The 25,720-nt window shown below is 35.4% G+C and overlaps 1 pseudogene; it reads right to left on the minus strand.

Moving 5' to 3' along the window:
- Positions 1 to 21,770, minus strand: part of LOC131594837 (nuclear pore complex protein NUP205-like) — a 34,425-nt pseudogene extending 12,655 nt beyond the window's left edge.
- Between the last annotated feature and the right edge of the window lie 3,950 nt (positions 21,771 to 25,720).

Raw genomic sequence — 25,720 nt, forward strand, 5'->3', positions numbered from 1 at the left:
AGCTCAACCTCTCTTTTTTTCTCGAAGACTGAGGTCAACTTGACTATTTCTTAGGCATAGAGGTTCTTCATCTATCAAATGGTTCTTCTCTCTCAAAGCAAATATATCAAGGATCTTCTAAGCAAAGCTCAAATGTCAAATGCTAAAGGAGTTTCCATGGCCTCTAGCACTAAGCTGTCCAAAATTGGCTCAGCAAATGTCAGTGATCCTACTATGTTCAGATCCCTTGTTTGTGCCCTCCAATATGCAACAATCACCAGACCTGAAATCTCTTTTGCAGTGAATAAAGTGTGCCAATTTCTGTCCAATCCTCTTGAAGATCACTGGAAAGCAGTCAAGAGAATCCTAAGGTATCTAGAAGGGACCCTCAATCATGGACTACACCTTGTCTCAGCTGATAACACCACTCATATCACCATCACAGGCTATTGTGATGCTGACTGGGCCTCTGACCCAGATGACAGAAGGTCCACATCAGGGTCATGCATCTTTCTTGGTCCTAATTTGGTCTCTTGGAGGGCTAAGAAACAGAGACGGGTGATTAGGTCCAGTACTGAGGCAGAGTATGGAAGCTTAGCCCAAGCCACTGCAGCAATTCTATGGCTTCAGTGCTTGCTGCATGAACTCAGGGTCACAGACCAAGTGCCAAGGATCCTATGTGACAACCTCAAACCTCAGTGTTGTTTCCCTCTCTCACAACCCTATGCTTCATTTTAGAACAAAGCACGTGGAGGTGGAGCCAGACATTTTTCGCAGAAAAAAAAAAAGTCAATAACAGAGGTAGTTAGGCCCAACTCTCTCCCCTTCCCCATCAAGTAAGAATTCTGTTAGGAATTCTGTCAAGGCTTCCAACTATAAATATGTGTAACAGAAAACTGAATTCAATAACAATTACACGATTTAGTTTCTAACTAACTCTCTCTCGAGGGATGGCAATAGGCAGAGTTTGGGCAGGGTACTATAGTACCTATCCTCATACCCGCAGTTTGAAAAAACCCCAGTACCCGAGCCCATACCCGTGTGGGCACCAATATTCATACACATACCCGTACCCTATGGGTACCTCAATACCCGTACCCGTTTACCCGCGTTTGTAGTAAAATTAAATCGATTAATTACAAAATATCATATAATTTTAAATTTTTTAATAATACTAAAAAAAATTATGGATATTATTGTTAAGTTAAGAAATAAATAAACACTTTTGTTAAAATATGTAATAGTTTAATAGCAATATATTTTTTAAAAATTGATAAACATGCATTTTTATATAATACTCCCTCCGTCTCATAATAAATGTCCTATTTGAGCAATGCGCGGTTTTTAAGAAAATGATTGGATGTGTTGGTTTTAGTAAAAAAGTTAATGTCATTTACTAGAATACCCCTATTAATAGTAGTTGAATAACGTGAAAGTTAATAAATAGGGGTATAATAGTGGAAAAATAATAATGATTGATGCATTGGAATTGTAAATGGACAATTAATTTGAGACAAGGAAAAAATGCAAATGAGACACTTATTATGAGACGGAGGGAGTAATATAAATGACATTGTTAAGAGTCCCACACCTTCTATGGTTTCCGCTATCGGGCCACCCACCATTTATTTCCACGCTCCAGTTGTCTAGTCCTGGGCGTGAGGGGGTGTGTTAAGAGTCCCACATCGGACAATATATGGCATGAACATGTCCTTATAAGTGGGGGCAATCCTCACCCTACAAGCCGGTTTTGTAGGGTTGAGTTAGGCCCAACCACACTTCTTAACAGACATTATATAAATATGTAGTGTGGGTATGGGACGGGTTGGGTAGTAAGATACTCGTACCCGCACCCATACCCGCTTATTTTAATGGATAATTACCCGTGTCCATATCCGTACCCATTTTGCGGACTTTTACCCTACCCATTGTGGGCATTTTTTGCGGGTACCAATAGGGTATGGGTCAAATTGCCATCCCTCTCTCTCTTCTCTCTTCTTCATGATTACCATATTCTGACAGAGTGTGTTCCTAATATAATTCTATTGTAAGACTACAATTCCAGTAGTAGAGAATACTGAATCATCAATACTAGTAAGTGAACTGACCTGCCAAAGTTTGTCATGGAAGGAAGCAAGGTCAATCAGTCGGTCACCTCTCTCAGAATAATAGTAGACACCGCCCTTTCCAGAATTTCCTGGATTTTCCAATATGTCTTCTGCCTAAAAAAACATCCAACCAAAAGCAAGCAAAAAAATGATTAAGGTTATAGATGACTAAAATAGTAACCAGAAATCATTTTCCATAACTACCGCGTGTGCGTGAGGGTGTGTGTGCGCATGAGCGACGAGTTACAAGGTTAGCATCTCACCATCAAGTCATACTTCATACCAGCCATAGTACTCGACGGCTTATTAGTAGGATCTGGACATCTAAACTGGATGATTTCAAGCAATTCCAATACCTGAGTTTAAATTGAAAAACTGATTAAGAGAATATAATCACTTGTATACTAGAATTATGCACCTCCTATATAACTCAAATTCGATGAACTCAGTTTTACTGGTATGAAAATTGATGCTTCCATATCTTATCTCCACTTCCTAGCAGAGTTACTAATCCCGGATAGCAGAGCGGAGCGTCCGACCCCAAAAATGAAATAGCGGGATAACCGCTATTTGACTATTTTTTAGACTAATTATATGAATTATCTATTAAACATATACTTAATGTAATCCAAACAAAGAAGAGAAATAGAGTTATTAAGTGACTATTACTTACAAAAAACATAGGTAATGAAAAACAGATATATAACCAAACCAGATTATTTATTTTAAAGGTAAATCTGAGTTTTGGCGTTCAAAACAGTTCAAACTCGCTCAAGCTGGGAAGCGCCCTGTTCCTGTTACCCGCTAAACATCAAATAGCAGAGCTCCAGGCCGATAGCGGCTGCTATCGATAACTCTGCTTCCTAGTTTAAAATTTTGAGAGAAAAAAATAAGTGGGAAACTAATTATTTTGTATATAAAAAGTATGCACCATAGTGCCAACCCTTGGATTTGTTCAATAAGTCGACACAATGTTGGCTCTACCAAGATGTGTACATTTCACTTTGACCCGCCCACCCACTTATTCATCATTCGACCCTCATAATTTCTCTCACAACTAATGTTACAGTAGAGGTTACAATGCAAATTGGTAGTATAAGTAAGGGATATACTCGGAAAAAGAGTAATAAATGCAACTAGAAATTTGTAGATGGACTTATATTTAAGGAACAGCATATCTTCTAATTAAGGTCTTATATATTGCATTCCTTGCAAAAAAAACTTAATAATAAATAAGTAAAGCATCCATGTGTAGTATACTGATGTAGCCCAAGTTAGAAATTTAATTTAAATATTATGGCAACAAACAAATATTTCAAAATAATGTAGTATTGTTGGAATTTCCGCCTTAACTGCGGTCTGCCCCTGCCCCTAGAAAATGAAGTTTATAGATTGGTTATCAATTTAACCATGGATTTTCTATTAGTTAAAGCAAGCAGATATTTGCTAGTAATTTTATCAGCTCAATTCTTCTTAATTAATGGCAGTGCATTTAACTTATACTAAACAAATTGAAGTACAATATATGCATGTGTAAGAACTAAGAAGACCACAATTGCAAAGGAACCAGGAAGCAATTAATGACTGTCAGTACCTTACTCTTACTAACATTTCTAAAATCAGCATTTCCAGAATTGTCTTGCAGTGAAAATGGATATAAGGCCTGGTCTCCATCAACTCCAGTGGTCCCTTGTCCAAAAAGGTTAGAAAGGATTGTCTGACAAGTGTCTCTATGATTGGAGCTACCAATATCACCAGCATGTAGCTCAACTGCTAAAAGTTTTAATAGCCACGCTCTCTGAGAAAGGGAAAGCGAGGAAACAAAAACACCCATGTCAAACCCAACAATAATATATGAAGTTAATAATAGTTTGAAATCCATGATTAAGAAAATACAATAAAAATAATCCATGTGCCTTTGTCTAATAGCTTGAGCGTTTAGGCTAGTTGGTTCATGATAGGCATTAAAGTATTCTCTACCAATTGATCTAATGTTCAATATTGCCTATGCTAGTTGGTTCATGATAGGCATTAAAGTATTCTCTACCAATTGATCTAATGTTCAATATTGCCACTCCAAGTATTCTAATAAAAGTTGAATTACAATACTTGGAATTCATTGTGGACCTATGTAATATCTACATTTCAAAAGCCCAAACGGTTCATGTTCAGTGGATGAGCATGACTAAATTAATGGAGGTGACCAACATCGAATAAAATATATATTACACATTTTCTGTTGTATATTATTAAATCATTTGGGGGTGTGGTGTTTATGTTAGCTTAAGATTTACTCTGTACCCTGTATCCGTGATAGAATCCGGTCTCTCATTTTTATGAGATGTGAAATAAATTACAATAGTGTTAAGAGTCCCACATCGGACAATATATAGCCTGAACATGTGTTTATAAGTGGGGGTAATCCTCACCCTACAAAAAACCGGTTTTATAGGGATGAGTTAGGCCCAACCACATTTCTTAACAAATAGAAATACAAAAAATAAGTCCCATTGGTTTCAACCAATGACCTAGGATTTACAAAACATTTAAATACCACTGCACCACTATACAGTGTATATACTTCAAGTTTATAAGCAAAACAAATTACACACACCCCCACATAAAACTATTATAATGTACTCTTTCTGGTCTCGTATATAAGCAACATCAGCAAAATATAATGGTCTCAAATAAAAGCAACACTCGACTACAATTATTACATTTATTGTCACTATTACAAATTTACCCCTAAATTAATTCATTCATTTCTCATGTTCCAAAGCAAAAACTAAGGGTGAAATTGGAAAGAGGGTGCTTCTTACTCATGACTTAAATGCACTTAATCCACTTTCTGAAGGGTTTTTTTTCTTGCTTAAATTCAAGAGCAGAGGGAGTATATACCTAACCTACCTATTAAAAAGAAGATTTTGGGATGGCCATGACTACTCCCTATCCCTAAGAAGATCTCCTGCTGCTCATGATTGAAGGTGAGAGTTCAAGATATAAGTGGGAGATCTTGCCAATTCAGTATCAAATATCCCACCTCTATCTCCAAGAAGTATTTATTTTAGACAAATGTTAGTGGTTAATTTGTTAAGGGGGAATGTTAGTTACAGATATCTAACTCAAATCACACAACTTGTAATTATAATGCTATAACAATAAATTCAATTAATGCTTAATTGATTATAACTAATCTAGGAAATTGTATAGCCTAGGAATATTTACAAGTAATCTAGAAAGTTATACAATCTAGGATATTAACAGGTTTACTTAAATTTAACAGCAACTTTAAATAGGGTATTGGTTTATAGAGTGGTTTAAAGAGTGTATGGGTATCAAAGATGTAGGAGAAAAATACCTGATGAAGGGAACTGATTCGAAGCGGCTGGTTATTATTACGTTTAGGAAGCGGAGCAATGCCAATTGTATCAAGGTGCTGCATTATGTAGCAAGGGAAAAATTACAGACAAATATCTACAGGATAATTAACATCAACCATAAACTAGGATAGTAACATAAAGATGCTCAAAATTGTTTAAGCTTGTTTACCTTAACAAAGAATCGAAACTTTTTATTTGCCAACAGATCCATTGTAGGAGCAGATGTAAATGGATCAATGCACAACTCATAAAGAAGCTGCATCAAACAAAAACCGTATTCCTTTTAGAAACTGGTGCAAATGCATGGAAAAGTACAAAATACAAGATTCAATCTCACAAATTTGATTTCAGATATCATGTGTTTATTCCTATGGTAATCTACCTCTCACAAAGGGTACAAGTGCCAATCACCTAATGGTTGTCTGTTTATCTCTAAAGATGTTATTTTTAATGTGTCTAGAATTCCCTACCCTATTCTCTTTTCATCCTCTACAGTTAAGTTATCCTCCAGTACTAAAGATAGCTCTCTTTCCTCTCTACCAATCAATCATCTCAATCCCACCAATGTAAATTCCCCCAACATCACTTAAATCACCACTTCACACTTTCACACCAACTTCACAAATATACACACCTCAACCTGCTCCTTTAGCTTCCCCTGTAAGCAACACTTCCAAGATTTCACCTATGGCCTCTTACACACCTCTATCTAATCCTATACCAAATGCAAATCCATCATCTTCTCCTATGGTAACTGAATCCAGCCAACTTGATCCCATTTCTCCTGCATCCACTGCTACTAGTCAACCTAACGCCAACTCCTCTTAACCTACCATCACACAAACAACTGGGTCTGCCAACACTCACCCTACAAAAACTTGTGCCAAATCTTGCATTGTTCTACCTTGTGTCCACCCTAGACTCTTCCTAACACATATTGAACCAACGAATGGTAAGCAAGCTTTGTTTGACCCTAAGTGACATGTTGCAATGAAGGAAGAATTTGATGTCGTTCAAAATAACCAAACATGGTCTCTTGTTTGCTTGCCTCCAAATAAAAAGTCTACTGGATGCCAAGTGTGTTTATAGAATCAAAGAAAACTCAGATGGCACCATCAACAAGTTTAAAATTTTCCTAGTTGCCTGGGAGTTGCATCAAGTCCAAGGGTTTTATTTCAAAGAAACGCCCCCTCTTGTGGTCAAACCCATCACCATAAGGCTTATGTTGATTCTTGCTCTCTCCTATAAGTGGCCTCTTTAACAACTAGTTGTCAACAATGCATTCCTCAACGGACTCCTTGAGGAAGAAGTTTATATGCAACAACCTCAGGGCTTTGAAAGTGATGACCCAACTCTTGTTTGCAAGTTGCTTAAAGCACCGTATGGCCTCAAATAGGCACCAAGACAATGCCCAGGATTAGATTCCTAAATACTGCGGTGATTCCCAATGAAATCAATGAAAAACAGAATATTCCAAATAGAATTTAGTTATGAATGCTCTGAAATTTAACAACTATCATAGATATGTTACCCAACAGATCAACTACAGCTGACCTGAAAACCAAATTCATGAAGTAATGCATTTACATCTGGCTTCAAAAGCTTCTCCAGAATATCAAGAATAACCTTCATGCAACTGCAGATAACATTTTAAGATCCCAGTTATATTTACTAGAATCAAGATATTAAAATAGAAACAGAAAATAGACAATACCTGTAATAAAATTTGGGCTGTAAAACTGTCCGCTCTACAGGTGTATCTAGATCAAATTTAAGTAGTAAGTGAGTGATATTTGGAGCTGGCCTGCTGATGTTGTCAATAAGAAGCTGCAACATGCAGAAGGTAGATATAAACAGCATTTTAAGATGAAAAAAAGGAAAGAGAAAACAAACAAATGCAAGGGGTGAAGACGAACTTGCAGAATAAGAATGCCAGGATCATCATTGTTATTATTATTATTATTATTATTTTCAATATTCTGAGACTCTTCTGACCGTGCCTCAAGGCAGGCTGCATAATCTTCTATCAAGCTGTTTGAGGCATTAGATTTTAGCAATAGCTGAACAAGCCCAACCATACGAGAGCTGCACCCGCAAAGTACAATATATCAATTGCAGACTCAGAATGATATTGTTAACTTGAGAAAGGTATTGAAAAAGAAAATGTGAAGGTATTGAATACCTTAAAATGCCCATGATTTTGATAGATGATTGCTGAACTTTTGGCTGAAAATCATATCTGACATACTCTAACAGAGCCACTATTTGATTGTGATCATGCGAGAGTATAATATCCAATGGCTGCAGCAGATCATCAATAAGGACAGTAAGTACCACAATTAAGTAGTGATTAAATGCTAAATAATACAATATAGTTAAACCGTGATGCTGTACTAGACTCAGAAGTCATAACTTTAGAGCAATGCCATTAGTCTATTACTCCCAAACACCCCTGGCCCAAAACTATACTAAAATCATTTAAAGGCAATTGATTGCTCACGAACACATCAATAACAAGATAATAAAATAAGCAAGTTAAAATATATAACTTGAATAAAAATATGTTGACTTCTCGTTCAGGTAACTGAAACAGATACCTGGTACAACGGACGCCAATAATCAGAAAGAAGTAAATCTTTTTCAAGGACAAGTATTATAATTTCCAAAGAAAGCTGCACCGCATTCTCTAAATACTGTCCATGTATTTGACTACTGCGTTCAGCAATGATGGAATTCACCCCTGGCAGAAGAATACTCATGATGTTACGGAAGACAGTCTTTCCACTCATGAAATCCTGAAGCGGGTAAACAGTAACAATCAGATCCTGTACTACAATTCATCAAAATAATTTAACCAGCAATTCTAGGAAACATGATATTGTACGCAATAAAACTCATAATAACAAGATGAATTTGTTTTACTTATAGTGGCTATTACGCCTTAAACATAATTGCATAAGGACTGATCCATAAGGCTTACAATGCCATAAGATCTATTATAACACGGCTTACAATGGCATAAGATCTATTATAACACTCAGCTTAGAAATACCAAATTAAGGATAGTAGTACTAGAAAAACATATTTATATAACAAACAACACAAGCTAACATCCCTTGTAATCCTGAACAAGAACATAAAGAAAAAAACATACCTTCAGCAACTCTAAAACAGGAAGTTGTCTCTGAAGTGATGATGATTCTTTTGTTGTTGAAATTCGAGACTGGTCAACTACACCCTCATAGTCTTCTTCCTTAACATCATACATAGCTAATATCCTGCGCATTAAGTAACGTGAAGGATATTAGCAACTCGTATAAGAAACTTGTAATTGATACGAACCTGAACCCATCACATAAAAATAACAATGCGAGAACTTAACAACAGAAACAGGAAATAATGATGTATTATATTTGAAATGGAGAAACTAAAGTAGAATGATACTCCTACAGCCACGTAGCTAGGCTCCTACATAGAGCTATTGTTATCAATCCACAACAACCATAACTGATTTCTTAAGATTCCCCCTCCATTGCCTTTACTACCCAATATAATATTAAACAAAAAGACAAATGATCCATCCGTCTAAATCTAGCTGCCATGTTAACATTCTTTCCGGCCTCCTTCCTACTTCTCCTAACACAACATTCCGTACAAAAGGCATGCACCAATCAAACTATTAAATAGAAAATCATGTTAGCCTCTCATTGCAAAAATATAACAATCTATCATTCCAAAAAAAAAAAAAAAACATCACCATACACAACAGAGTTGTAAAATTGGTTATTTCTAAAATCACAGAAACAGAACCACTCACATGTGAAAATGTTTAAGGCAGGCACAAACCAACTGCCATTTTTCGCATGGATCTGCATATGCTCTTTGAGGATATGGCCCAAAAACATGATCGTAGATGAACCTGAAGATACCAATAAATCTGGAAAATAATAAACAATTATTTAGATGTTAGGCTGCATTCAACAAAAAATAAAGGCTTCAATATCTAGGTGAGTTTTTGTTTCGTCCCTATCAATTTCTTTCATTGTATCGGACCCGATATCTTAAACGGACTACAATTAATCCTCGACTTAAGTAAGTTCTATTAAGGTTAGTTTTAAATGGGTTTGGTCCAATAACAAATAAAGCTGAGGAAGTGATTCGGATCACAGGTTTTCAGCTATTTGTTTTCTCAATACTCTTTTTTGAATTTCCAGTTACGGAATGTGACCTGGTAAGTTTTCATGCTTTTGATGTGTTACTCACTTGTATTTTTTAATTGTCATGTGTACGTTTTGCCTCTTTCTGTTTCCATCCCCTCTGCGACCTTGTAGGCACCAATTGTAAGGAGTAGAAAATGACATGCTTCAGGTGCAATATGACATGCCATTAATACTACATGACAATATTCTGACAGCAGACTGGTTCTATCAAATAGATACCACAACTCACCATTAGCATGATGTTGCTTACATATGCTCAATTGACATAGAGCACTAAAAGATTCCATTTTGATACAGTGATAAATAAAAACAATGATAAAAAATCTGATAGGGATTAAAAACAAAAACCCACCGAACTACATATTTAAGTCAATAAATAAATAAAATTCCAACAAAGACAAGAGATACAGAACCTTTGCCCTCTATCTGTCAAATCTCTTTCTTCCGCAATAAGAGCATTTATCAAATTAAGGAAAGATATAGTTGAAGGATATTGCTCTCTCTTGCCTCAATTTCATTTAATTCAAACTGCATATCATAAACCTGTCATATTTAAAAGTTCACTTAGAATTGAGAGAAAAGGAATTTACATGATTGCAAAGACAGGAATCAAGAGAAAGAAAAGAGTAGATATGATAGCTTAAAAGAAAGAAAAATCAACAATGAAAGAAAAAGGAGGATGAAGAAGGAAATCACTTATTATTAGTGTTTTTTATTATAGGTTGTACTACAGACTATAATTTAAACAATATTCTTTTTTACTGCTTGTGGTTTGTGATCCCCTCCGTTTGGTGGTTGGGGTTGTTGTACCTGGTTTTATTTACTCATGCTTTCCTGTTGGTTTTAATCCCAGAATATATATATATATATATATATATATATATATATATATATATATATATATATATATATATATATATATATATATATATATATATATATATATATATTAAGATATCATTTAAACACTTTTTCCTCGTCCTTTTTCTTTCATAAAGACTGTTTTTTTCCTTAAAAGTTTTGATCAGTTGCCAATATTAGTACACGAGTTTAATTTCTATACGTTGTGTCACAGTCAATGTAAAAAGTCTTACATTGTCACCAAATCACCAATCATTCATAGTGTGACTTTAGAATTGATTACGATTAAAGTAAAACATTTTTAATGATCTGATCTGACGGTTATGATTAAATGATCATGTAACATAATATTTGCACTGACAGTGTATGAGTTCAATATTTAGTATCAATATATCATGTTACATGTGTTTGTTGATTAGTGTATAACATCACTTACGAAACATTAACTACCAATGTAACAAAGTTTCTTAGGTTTTCATAATTAAAAATAAAACAAGTACAATGCTGCAAAAAAAAACATGAAAAAGATATCAATACAAAAAATATAGCTAAAGGCTTTATACAAATATACATTTTATACAAATTAGCATATCTAAACAAACTCTAAGCTATCTAATTGTTTGAGCCCAACAACCTAAACTTAAAGGAGAGCCTATTTGTGACTTGCAAGTATTCAAGAGGAGTTTAATTACATGATAAAAGTATGAATCACCAAAATTTATGTTTTGTATGTATTTAGTTAGTAAATAATTCAAGTCCAAGCCTCTTTCATATGAGGAGTAGCAATAGACATATGAAGTATAAATCATTCCTGGGCTTGCATTTAACAGCTTAAGACTCCTGAAGAGTTGACTTGACAGTTTTTACGGAAATAATTTATATGAAAAGACATGACTTATTTATAAGACAAATAAAATAACCTGAGTACCCATGGATGGACTGCTCTGGGCTTCGGGCCCAACCACTACTGGCAGATCATATTGCTCAAGAAAGGTCCAAATGCTATCCTTCAACTCTGGAGAGACGTGAATAAATGTGGATATTGCATTTCTTAGAGCACCCTGCATTAACATAACACACCTTGTTTAAAAAGAACATTAAGATTTCAATTGGAACTCCAGCTATCAACAAAATCAAGAATCACATTATAATTCTTCCTCTCAATAAGAGCATGGTGATACAGCCATCATACCTTAAGATAAGGAGGTACATTTTCATAACTAAGGAGTTTAAACAGTGGTTCAATGTCAGGAAACCAGTTTTTCCTTTCTATAGGGTTCCCATTTTCAACAACCTGTATAAACAAGAAACACACAGTAAAATGCATTGTTCCATTCAATCTGATCAAAACAAAAATGCTGAGTCTCATACAACTATGAAACATTAGACTATGCATAAAATAAGTTAAACTAAGAATTTCTAACAGGTAATATATTGCAACAAGCAAACAAATTAATTTAACCGAAAAACTTCCTTATATTTAAATTCATCTTAGTCAAACTAAACACTATAAGATTAAAATTCCAATAATGAGCCGATTTAGAATGAGTGAAAGTGATGTAGAAGAGAACTAATACAGTTTAGGCCACAATGAGTTTGGAGTTTGGGGTTAAATAACTAGTTACACTCAGAAGACTATGCATCTAGGCAATTCATAGTTAGCCCAACATTTGGGATCCTCCGGTGGAACTTGTCTGATAACTGAACCTGGTAAATCAGGCAGAGAATAACACAACCTAGCATGTAGTTTTAAAGGAAGACACTTGTATTATCCAGGTTTAAGGAAGTACTCTAGTTAACATAACCCAAACCAATTAAAGGCAAACTAAATATAACAAAGATAAATGTAATGGTATCCCATGACTTTTCTTTTTGACCTGCAAAATGAATCTCATGATTATATGGTAGAGGGATTGACCAATTTGGTCCAAGATCAACACTCAGCATGAATATCAAGACAATGCTACCAGGATTAAATATTCTATCTCCCAAAATGCAATACCTTGCATTAAGTTAGATTACTGAAAACCAGCCTATTGCAGACATTTCTCAATTTATATCATTTTGACATTGAGAAATGATATGTCCATTAATCATTGTGTTTGTGCTTTGCAATCTTTTGCTTTAATTTCCTTTTTGTTTTGCTATAATTTTGGTTGTAAAACAAAGAGTGACTCCAGAGTGGCAGAGACAGCACCAGACCCAAAACAAAACTGAGTTAAAAATTAACCTATTTCACAACTCAATTTAGTACCCAATTCAAACTATGTATTTGTACCTTGAATTGATCAAACTTGTTTCATGGCATTGCCAATCAGATATGCAAAAGGAATAAAATCAAACAAGATTGAATAATTTAAGGATTAAACCATGAATCAACTTAAATCAAGAACTAAATTGTGAGTTTGGTAGACCAAAATACTTTCTTTAACGCCTTCACAGATTATGAATCACATTTTATTTTAGCAAAGACCAGTGTAAGCATAGTTGTGATATACAAGCACAATCCAATAAAAAGTAGAAACTATAAAATATGTCAAGGTAAACCTTCTTCAGAACATTTAAGTATGCCACAAGTGCTTTTGCATCCCCCTCTTGAATTTCAGGCAACATTGCTCCAGCAGTTTGAAGGGACTGTTTGAATTTCTCATCATAAATTGTTAAGCATTCAAACAAAGTGCTCCAGCCAATCGAACGGAATGCTTTACCTTGCAGCAACTCATGAACCTTTGAAGCACCTTCTTGACTAGAAGCCTGAAAGGAGGGGAGTGTCCCAAAAACCCAAGATCTAAAAATGACTACAGAGCAATATTTCAGTATCAAATTTAAGATGATTGGAGACTTCCTTACCAAGGTGCTCAGCATGTTCAAGAAAGCCACGAGCGTTTGAAAATTCGTATGGTCCTCCCCAGCAAAATTTACAAATGTCCACAGCACATCATTTCCCAACAAAAGCTCTGGTTCTTTCTGATAACTTACAACAAAATTCAAGGTCATGATTGCAAGCAAAAGCCTTAAAGCTAAGCTAAGCAAATTGTTTCAAAGAAATTTCAATAATTAAAAATATAAGGCCGGAGAAAAATTATCAACCATATTGCTTTTGACATAGTTTTTTCACAAAATAGAAAAAAAATATATAGAATAAGAGTTAATATTTGACACAAGAATCCAACAATTTGAATGTTAAGATCCACTTAAAACCTGTATTCATTGCTTAAATAAGACTAGAAAGATTGCATGTATTCTTTTTGCATTTTGTCAAACTGACCAGATAAACTTCGCTCACAAAGTCCAAGATTGAATTAAATTGTAAAGAGCCTGTTTCAGTGCCTTGTTGAGAAATTGAGCTACTGCCCTGTGCAAAATCATGTGATCCAGCAACTCGGTATGGACTTAGCACACTCATAACCTTCTCTTTGGATTCTTTTATCTGCAAAAAGTACGTACATAAACAGAGGTAGAGTACAAAACATTTTGATATCTGATATATTCCGTGTTAGAAATAATAGAACTTCCGCAACAATTTACAGCCAAAATGATTTTGGGATAAATACTTGTAATTTCAGTACTTTGAAATAGAACCAGCATAACTGAGAAAACTGAATTTTACAATACCAATAGAAATGAATGTTTCACAATAATTCGCAGTGGAGATATCAAGTATCTTAAGAGAAAAATAATGCATGTCTTTTTAAAAATTTAAAACCAGAATCGAACATTTGGTGACCAGTGCATCAAAGAGTGACAAAAAAGAGCTGATAGTAGCATTTGATATCCAGCAACCATATAATTTCCAAGGAAAGTTACGAAATATCATCCTTATCAGCTTATCCTAATCCTAACTAATAACAAAACAATATAAAAGTACAAAATCGTTACTGTTGCATTCTAAACCAAAAAAGTGGTTTAAAAAAATATACCCTATTTGCCATTCCATAGTATGTATATTCAGCAAAACAAAAAGAAACTGAATTTCAGCCAACATATAAAGATACAAAGAACCGAGCAAAAAAATATGGAATTTAGAAATAGAACATAAGCCTCCCATCATATCATCTCATTCAATAACTTTGAGAAATGACAGCTACATAATAGAAGAGAAAAGAAGCTAAATGCAGTAATTTAAAATATTATTTTGGCAACCTAAACCAAATGCTAACTAAAGGCATGCATTAAAACCAAATCAGTTTGTTCAATATTTAGGTGATGAAAAAATTAACTGACCTTGTCTCTAGCTAGAGGGTTAGACAAGAAGCACGCAATCAACCTGTGCAAATAAGCATTGTACATATAGATCATATCTTCATCTTCAGTCTGTAAGGTAAGCAACAAAACAGCTATGAAGTATAATCATGAAAAGTTACACTCAAAATAACAGAACAAATTACAAGAAATCTCCTAGAACTGATATTGCACATGTAAATCTAGATGACAAATAAAAAGTTATTTCCACAATATTACTATAAAATATCCATTGATTTATCGAATAAAAGTGAAAGCAATGAAAAACTTAAAATCATCCCATCAAATACAACTCTTCAAAGTGGGGATTTGAATATACATTGTACCATCTAGCTTTGATAATGTAACTGATTAGCAGATTTAATTCCAGTAACCATCACAACTACAACTAAATATTCCATTTAGAGCTACTGCGGAAGAGGTTTACTTCTTGTAAGCCATAAAGCAAAACTATAGGTGTATTTGGCCCAAGTAATTGTTGGAAAGTTGACTTAATTCTAATTTGCCCCTAGTCACCTTAATTGCAAAAACTTTAAATTTCTGATGTTGCAGCCCCTACCACATTAATACTGTTGGATGTGAGGAGGGGTGCTTAGTCTCACATGTTGTCAGGATCGTGATCTTGACTAAAGATCGGGGGGTAGCATGACTCTTGCATCATCTAGAAATATAGACTGAATAGTGCTTATAAGTTTGTAAGGATTGGGCAGTTCTCACTCTCACAAGTTGGTTTTGTGGGTTGGTTTAGGCTCAAAGCCTAATATCTAGATTGATATCAGAGTTCATCCTAATTACAGAGTGGGGCCACATGCATCGTCTGTGCTCCATGTGCATAGGCCTGAGCATGTGAGGGGATGTTGGGAATTCACCTTGATTATAGTATGGTCCACCACTAGGCACCTTTAATGTGACAACTTTAGGTTACCTTCATTGCAGCCTAGTCTACAGCACTTTCATTGTGTTTGATGTGAGGGGGTGTGTTAGTCCTGCATCACCTAGATATATGACCTAAGTAATGTTTAAAATGTTTGGACAATCATCGACTTATAAGGCACTTAGGCGGTATTGAGTTATGCCCTAATCCCAAAATTTAGTATTGTATCAAAATCTATCCTTGCTCTGTTTTGAGGGCACCCACTCAGTACAAGCTCCAAGTGACTTGTGCATTAGGGGATTTTGGAAAGCTGCTTTAATTGTAATTTTGCAATCTGCCTCTAACCATCTTAATTGTGGAAACTTTGTGCTGCCTCCATCACATCCTCCAGCACCTTCATTGTGACGGGTGTGAGGTGGCAAGTTTAGTCCCATGATGGCCTATATAGTGCTTAAAAGGCTTGGGCATTCCACATCTTACAGAGTTGAGTTAGGCTAATGCCCAAATTTTAAAAAATATCAGAATCAAAGTTTTACATAAAAAAATTTATATAGATTCAATATTTAGTATAATCAGAAAGTAAAGGGGCGTCTAATTTACAAAGCATAAATTGATTATTGAAGCATGAAAGCAGTACAAGGATGATCTAAAAAAAGTATGTACCTACTAAGATGATCTAAATTAATTAAGAACACACTAAGTGCTAACTTGAGTAAATGAGACAAAAAGACTAAATAATTTTTCTTAAATTATATGTAGAACCCAATACACATGTTACAGAAGAAAATGCCTTTTGTGTTCTATTTTCTACATTTATCAATGAAAGCGCAAGTCTTTTGGAAGTTTAAGCAAACCAACATTCAAGCATGTTTCATACTTGATAAGAAATGTGGTTGGGCCTAACTCAACCCTACAAAACCAATTTGTAGGGTGAGCATTGCCCCCACTTATAAAGACATATTCAGGCCATATATTGTCCAATGTGGGACTCTTAACAATACTCAATGAACAGATATTCAAAGGGAATACACAGCTGCATCTGCTTTTCGAATGAATTACTTTTGTTAAAAAGAAACAGAGAAAAATATAACTTGGAAAATGAACCTGAAAGGCAGCAGTTCGAAGAACTTTCTCCAGTAAAAACTGAAAGACATTATTTGAAAAAATGACTTCTAAGCATTGACTGAGGTAACCCATTTCATTTGAAGAAGTACTAGAAATAGTTTCCCTTGTTGCAACACCATCTTGTATTAACATCAAATGTACCACCCAAGCAAGCTTTATGCCACCAGTAAATCCCTCAACAATTGGATCATTTCCAGTAGCCATTACCTGAAGCATAAAAGGAAGTCAACAGCATTCCAAATTGATACCATATATTTTATAAATTACCAGTACAAAGAAAACAGAATTATCTTTCATCTTACAAGTTCATGAAATTCATGTCTGAAGGATGTATTAGAAGAAAGGACAGATGCTTTGTCAGGCACTGTACCCAAACCATCTGAAACAAATGCAATCACAAGAGCAAATAGAAGGCTAAAGGTAATCTGCAAAAGCATGTGAGTGTGAAAAGTGTGAGCAAGCAACACAAATTTTACGAGCAAAAGACATGAGCCAATAAATCAAATTCGGATTGAATGGATTCCAAGAGTTGAGATAACAGTCACTGAGTGGGTTTATGTTTAAGGTTTAACTGCAAGAGTATGCCTCTGCCTAAATATTTCTCCTAAGGCAATGCTTTGATGAAATGACATGTTAACACCAAAGACCAATACTAAGTCCATCATAATGAGTCCAATGTGTAAGAAAAGCTCATTTCACCATAAGGCATAAAAGAGGAAGACGAATGAAATTCACTGCTAACATAACATCGTACACACAAAATGTGTCTGATTGTTTTAATGCTTATGAAGTTTTGAAAACCAAATTTGTAATGCTTCACTGAAAACAAAACAAATACTGAAAAATCCAGCAAAAGAGTAAGCACAAGAACCTGATGTTTTATGGGAGTATTACTCTGACTAACTTCAGAAGCACTATCCTTCAAAACAGAGAATAAATCTTTTACATCCTTAGGATCTGAAAACAAAAATGTTTCACTTATGATATCAATCAAAATATTCAGAAAGCATAATAGATGACAGAGGCCAACAGTAGACCAAGTAGTACATCAGCAATCACATAGCTATCAGAAAATCAACATGGAAGACTGTTACGCATACTTATTCGAACAATCAGAACAGAAAGGACAAGGCAATGTCCCAAAATAAGTCTTTCTCTAGAGACCACTGCCTGCCTCTCCACAAGAGAACCTCTTGAATCAATAACATAGCTCTCACACTGAGGACCTCCCACACCAGAAGGCTCTTCTCTATTGAGTTCCTACATCCAGAAAAGAAATTTCTCAGAAAAACGTTAGTTACAAGGTGGAGGTGCAATATGACAAGTCTTTCCACTAATTATACACTATAGAGGCAGGAAATGGGAACCCTACCCACGTGCTACACTTACATCGTGCAGATTAAATAACAATAAACCCGCTTATTTCAGTAGCAACACTAAATTAATACTTCCAGGATCTAAGATTGTGATGATTTAAACATATTACTCAGAAAGAAATATAATATGTTCATAATGTATTAGGGCAAACCAACCAAAGATTGTGAACCAGGTGCAATAATTTGTATAAGGGACCAAGTGCAACAAAAAAAAAACAATATTGATAATACAGGCAGGATAATTGAGTTGAGATTGAAAAAAAAAATTTACGGATTGAATTAATTTGTTATTAATAAACAAATGACATATTTACACTACTTGCACACAAATATTGAGCATGTGAATATAAATTGTCGGTCAAAAATACCCAGAATTCCCAAAATCAAAATTTTATAAATGACGATAAATATTTCTAGTTGAATTGAAACTATATCCTAATTTAGAATTTAATCAGGAAGGTTAAAGCAAAAAAAGAAAGAAAAAAATCATCTATATCAAAATACAGACCTTGATAAGAGATATCAACCGCTGTCTAAGTCCAGAATTGATAACATCCTCTAGATATTTTTGTATGTCAACCAAAATATCATCTTCAAGTCCCTGATCAAGCACCACAGCCTATATGGAAAACAACATATAGATATTAACCAAAAACAAGAGAACCAAATCAATGCCCAAATGAACTTTAACAACAACTGAGAAAGCAAAAAATATACCCTCAACAGAAGATGGAGAGATGTTATCAGATATCTTCTTTCTGTATACCAGAGTCCTGCTGCAAGCCGTAGAATTTCCAGCGGTTCCCTACCCATTAAACCCCACTAAAAACAAAGCATCAATAAATAACTGAATAGATGCTTACACCATTTAATAGCTTTCAATTCATATTGATTCCCCCATTCTGAATATGAGTTGAAGGGGAAATTTAGACTAGGCTGGATTTCTTTTAAGTATTGTTGTGTTTAGACTCTCTGTTGAGCATGTATTTTTGTTAGATCTTCAGATTGTCACCTAGAGATATGTTCTAACCATTTAAATATTATACATATTGTAGCAGAACTAGATCTTTTTAGAATACAGTTACAGATTCAGTTCAGAATATTTTCTCTTTCTAAAAACTTCACCTCAACCCCACTTGCATTCCCTATCATTTTCATGTCAGTTACTAAAATCTGACACTTACTTTTAAGAAAACTCTTTTAAAACTATTTTCTTTATAAATTACATGTTAATTATATAAATAAATAAATAAAAGTCTAGTATTTGAAATATGATGCAATAAAGTATCAACATAAAATATAGAAGTTAATATTTGCAGCCATACGATCAAGGATTCATTGCTAGTGAGTATGTGTGCATACATTTTTACATAAATAAAGGAGCAACATAAATCTACCTCCTGATTAGCCGATACTAGCAAGCGAACGCAGTCTACTTCATTTAGATGCAGATCATCGCTCAATTTGAGTGCCTGTTCTTCATAAAAGCAGATGTTAGAAAAAGGAAGGAGAATGAAAGTGAAACTACACTTTGCAACCCACGCCATAATGAGCGTACACATGTCTAATATGTAAACCAAATAAATAAATTAGTAGTAAGATAATATTCATAAAATTGCAAATCTTTGTCAATGAATCCTATAGACAAAATATGCTAGGAAACAAAATAAAATAAAAACAAATTAACAATTCAGCAGAGAAAGAAATATCAAAACACAAACCACAAGAAAATATTAAAATGATTGTCATATAACTATAACATGTAGAGTGTGGTTAGCTTTGGGCATTTGTGAAGGATCCATGCTTACTGCTGATTGAGGTGGTATCTGCTGTATTAGAGTGGTGCAATCTTGTTGTGCTTTGATAAAGATTTTGCCTCGTGGCAACAGCACTCTAGTCAAGCACACATGGTTTGAACAGTGAATTTGGCAAAGCCAAGCAGTAAAAAATCTCTAATTTGAATTTAAAAGATAGTAGAAAACAAGGTTAAGTAAAATAGAGGAGGCAAAACATTAGCCACCATTTGAACTAACATGCCCTTTTTTCTTCTGTCCATATTTATGTGTTTCAGCATATTCTCTGATAGTTTAATACTTTCTCGTTTGATTTGAAATCTCGGTTCATTTTTGGGATGATCTGTTTTTAGTTCTTTGTCTCGTTTGATTTGAAATCTCGGTTTACTTTTGGGATGATCTGTTTTTTAGTTCTTTCCCTGTTTCTCCAGGCATTTATAGCCCATGTGACCGTAAGAGTGCCTTTTTTCCATTTTCCTTGAGTCCTTGACCAATCATTTCCCACAGTGTCAACATGCTAGTGACGAGACATTTGAAATGAACTATGCCCTTGTAGAAAAAATGATGCATTGAATAACCTAGCTTTGCCTTAATAATCTATATCGATTCCACCATTATATACATGTAACATTCGGAAAAGAGTTAAAGAAATTACTTCTAAAAATAATGAGAAGCTCGATTACACAAACCAACGATACACAAACACCAAGACTATGTTTGGAGGTTGGGTTTGGGAGGGAAAGGATGGAAAGGGCTTATTTTCCATTCCTTCAAATTTTTTAAATCTCTGAATAAGTCTATACATAGACTTAACCCTCAAAAACCCACCTCACAAACATACCCTAGAAGATGTCAGACCCAACCTTGTTCCAATTTTATTATATGCTCAATGAAAATCCATTTCTAAAAAGTTACTGTTTGCATTAGCTTGGTCTTAGCCTTTTCATACTAGAGACAGAAAATATTAACATAATAAATTCTTTTTTTGCGGGGAGTAATGTCTCAAATGCTATACGATTAATGTTTTAATTAGTAAAGTAAACACAGATTGCAAGTAGTCACGGAGAAGTATTATCATATACACAAGACATAAAACAGCTAGAAATAGCACTTAGTGCCCTAGTCTCGCTACCATTTTCTTCTTGCTCTAAACCCTAAATAAAGCATATATCATTTAAGCTTATACTAGTTCGCAAAAAACCGTGTAAAATGCAACAGCAAAAATTGTGCAAACGAAAAACTCACAATTTGCACATCCTGGTCATCAAGAGTGATGAGAGTAGAATCTTGAAGTCTAAGAGACTTTGACTGAACTTGACTTCGATCAGAAGGCTTTGGAGGCTGAACAACAACAAAAACAACAAATAAACAACAGCATGAGATTATGAATAGAGCGAGCTTCAATTCGGTGAAATTGTAAAAAAAAATAAAAAATGAAAGATGTACCGGATAGGATAGAAGGGATTGGAAGGAGGGAAGAGAAGTGCGAATGGCGTGCAAGACTTCGACTCGTTGCGATGCTGTTGGTGGCGAGGAACCGAGAAGCGCTGATTCCAACGTGGCTAGAAGCTGCTTCGGAGACACCATTTGTGCCAGTGATGAGATCAAACCCTAAGTTACAGAAGAGAGAAAGTGAAAGAGAAAACAGTGAAGTGTAGTCTCTCTGCGTTGGATGTAAGGTATTATTTCGATTTTGGGGGCGGGAACGAAATGAATTTTAGGCGAAAACAACAGATTTGCAGCTCAGTGTGGAGCTATTATGCAACCTTAAACCCTACCGAGCAAACGTACAAAACCTCTCCTTTGTTATTCTTCTTTTTTATTTTAATAAATAAATAAACAAAATAAAACAAATGAAACTTTTGAATTGGAAATTTGGAATACATAAAAAAAAAAAACAAAATCAAAAAATATTGTTTGACAAACAAAGAAATATTTCTATTATCTATTATTTATCCCGGTGAGATGATTAATGGGAGACATAAAGTGTTTGTTGATTTGATTAAATTTATCATGGCTTTCCCTCCTTTCATATATTTTGGCGCATCCATTTTTATTGGTAGGCCTAAAGCTTGTCACTTCCTTTTCATTGCTGATAAGATCAAGCTTAGACTGGCTGCGTGGAAAGCTTGTCTTCTATCTATGGCTGGCAAGGTCCAGTTGGTTAAGGCAGTTATTCTAAGCATGATGGTCCACTACATCTCTATTTACAATTGGTATGCTGGTATAATAAAGAAAATCGACACTTGGATGAGAAATTTCATTTGGAGTATTTACTTGGATAAGAAGAAGCTTGTCACGGTTGCTTGGAAGAATTGTTGCAAAGGTTTTAAAAGAAGGTGGTCTTAGTCTTAAGTCTTTAAAGTCCTTCAATGCTGCCACTGATCAGCATATGTGTTAGAATTTTTTTAAAAAGAATCAAAGCTAGTCCAAGCTTCAGGCTTCCAGAGTCTTTAGAAATTGAAATAGCATTTCTTATAGTAACAATTCTTTCATATGGAGTAGTGTAAAGGATTGTTATGCAATTGTGTTGGAGAATACCACTTGGTTAATTGGAAACGATTCCAGGATTAATTTCTTGTTGGACAATTGGTGTGGGGTCTCTCTAACTAGCATGTTAAACATTCCTAGTGTTTTCCACATAACGCTTACGGTAACGGTGCAGAACTGGTCACGTAATGGCGTTTGGTCTATTCCTGTTGATATCTGTAATGCCTTTCCCGACTTGCAGCAGCTTATTTCGAACATATACATTCTTGAGCTGGAAACTGCGGACTCTATCATTTTTGAAGGGTACGGTTAATGGTGAGTTTAGTGGCAAGCAAGCCTACGAGTTTATTCAAAAGCTTCATCCTTCTTCTGGTTGGACGGATTTTCTGTGGGATAGCAACATCCCTTATCCACATTCTATGTTAGTTTGGAGGTTTCTTCATAACAAAATGCATATGGACGAAAATTTCTCGTTAAGAAGTATTCCTATTACCTTTAGGTGTTCTCTCTACAAGCTTAGCTTTGAATCTTTGCTACATATTTTTTTCGGATGTTCTTTTGTGAGATGTATTTAGAATTGGTCGTGGCCAAATTTCAGGTTGCCATGCTTATTCGTGATATTTCAGATTGGTTGGCTTTCTTAAAAATCAATTGGCCCCCTCAAGCCAAGGATGTGGTCTTTTCTCGTGTTACGATTCTCTTCCACCAGATTTAGAGAGCCAGAAATATGAGTAGATATGAGGATGTGAAAATTCATTGGAAAACTTATTCGTTGGTTATTTTGGCTAATGCAAAGTTGGTTGGGAACGGTACCTCTAGATGCTCGAACAACTATATCTCCAACTTTACTCTCTCAAAAGGCTGTAATATTTGCATTCACCCTAGGAGGCTGATCAGTGGTTTTCACATGTATTTTTACCGTTGTTTTTAGTTATCTTTAAGTTATTTTATTTAGTGTTTTATTTCGTTATTCGTCATTTTATGCTTTGGTTGTGTGTTATAGTGTTTGTAGGCTCAGGTAAATGAAATGGGAGAAATCGAGGCGGAAAAGTGAGAAATTGAAGAAAAGTGAATAAACTGGCAAAACGCGTTCCCAGGCGCGTGTGGAAGAAGAAAAATGCAATTTGCTGCCAAAACGCGTCCCCACACGCGTTTGGAAGTGAAAAGTGCCATCTGCTGCCCAGACGCGTCCCGGGACGCGTCCCGTTTGCCTAAACGCGTTCCCACACGCGTCCCAGAAGCCAGAAATACAAAGGAAAATGATTGTCTGCCCAAACGCGTCCCCACACGCGTCCCGTCTGCCCAAACGCGTTCCGGGACGCGTCCCGTCTGCCCAAACGCGTTCCCACACGCGTTTGCACGTGATTTTTGGGCCTGTTTTGCTGAAAAGCCCAGAATGACAGTAATAAAAGAAGGAGATTGCGTTTGGACAAGGGTTCGACGAATTGAGGAGCGAAAATACACTGTAGAAGGCTGGAGAACTCAGATTTTATGCAAGGATTGAAGAATTCTATGAGCTTTTGCCATTGAAGATTGGATTTCCTTCATTTATCTGTAATGTCTACAATTTACACTATGTTTTCCGTTATTTGTATGAGTAGCTAAACCCCCCATTGCTAGGGGGGTGACCCTGATTCCGATTGTGATGAATTTATTCAATTGATGCAATAACTATTTTACTTTTCATATTTGTTAATTTGTTCTTTATCTGTTAATAATGCTTTATCCGTCGGAAAAACGGATTCTGAATATGAATGAATAGTGTAGCTGGACGGCATATTATTTGTGGACATGATTAAGAACATATAATATCTATATCACCTAGGACTAGGGATATCATATTGTAACCAGAAATTCTTGCTATTGGAATGCTTGATCATAACTGTAATTATCTATGGACATAGTAATTAGGTTGTGAGGTCAAAGATCTTTTCACTAAGGCCTTAGGATTAGATACTCTAAAGAACCGGTAATTAACTATGAAAAGAATGTTGTTGCATTGAGACAGGAAATTCGTTGCATGAAGAATCATTCACCGTCCCTAGCAATCTACTCATCTCTATTCATCGTTCTATTATTCTGTATATTTACTTTATTTGCAAAACCAACCAAAACCCCTTTTGAACTTTTGTTTAATTGAAATACTGATAAAACTCTGTATCGTCAAGCAGTCCTTGAGATTCGACATTCGGGGAATTTTCCCTTTATTACTACAGAGGCAAAATAGTACACTTGCTATTTTCTTATCAAGTTTTTGGCGCCGTTGCCGGGGACTGCCGAAGATTATAGAGTTCTAGATTTATTTCAATTAAAATTTTGTTGCTCTGTGACTAAAATTTTATTTTCTGCACTACTTATTTTTCCTAATTTTAATATTTGTCTAATTTGTGTATGCGAGGTAAGTCCTCAGCTGAATTTCTTTTTGACGCAGAAATTGAAAGAACTTTGCACGCAAGGCGTAGACAAGCTCGGTTGGCTAATATGGAACCTGAAGAGGAAATTGTGTCAGTTCATTCCAATTCAGAGTCTGAAAGTGAAGAAGAAACCATGGGTGAAAATCCTCCTCCTCCTGAGAGGCTCCTTGGTGACTACGGTGCTGCAAACACACCGGGGGGAAGACAAACAATTGTCAACCAACCGGTAAATGCTGCAAATTTTCAACTACACCCAAGCACCATCAATCAGCTTGAAAGGAAACCTTTCACCGGAAAGGTTAACGAAGACGCAAACAAGCATCTGCAGAGATTTTTGACCATGAGCACCACTCTAAAAATTGATGGTCATACCGAAGAAGCAAAGAGATTGAGGATGTTCCCTTTTACTCTAGCAGAAGAGGCGGAGGAGTGGTTCTAATCCCTTTGTATGCGACGAGTGCGAGTTATCACTGTCGATACTTTGGTTCTAATGGAATTGTTTTGTGATTAGCAGAACAATGGCTGGAAGAGGTGGAAGAAATGACGATGCTATCGCTGAGGCTTTGGGCATGATTGCTGGTGTGCTGGGAGGGAATGCAAATGGAGCCAGGATTGGTGCGGGAAGGCAATTGGGGAATTTCCAGAGGAACAATCCTCCATTGTTCAAGGGCACGTATGATCCTGAATGTGCTCAGAAGAGGCTTAAGGAGATCGAGAGAATTTCCAGAGTCATCGATTGTGCTGAGAACCTGATTGGCTACTAGGGTTGAACTGGATGCTGATGGTGTAGCTATTTCCTGGGCTGTGTTTAAGAGAGAGTTTCTGAGGAGGTATTTTCCTGAAGACATTCGAGGT

The sequence above is a fragment of the Vicia villosa genome, linkage group LG4 (genome assembly GCF_029867415.1).
Source record: "Vicia villosa cultivar HV-30 ecotype Madison, WI linkage group LG4, Vvil1.0, whole genome shotgun sequence".
NCBI lineage: Eukaryota > Viridiplantae > Streptophyta > Magnoliopsida > Fabales > Fabaceae > Vicia > Vicia villosa.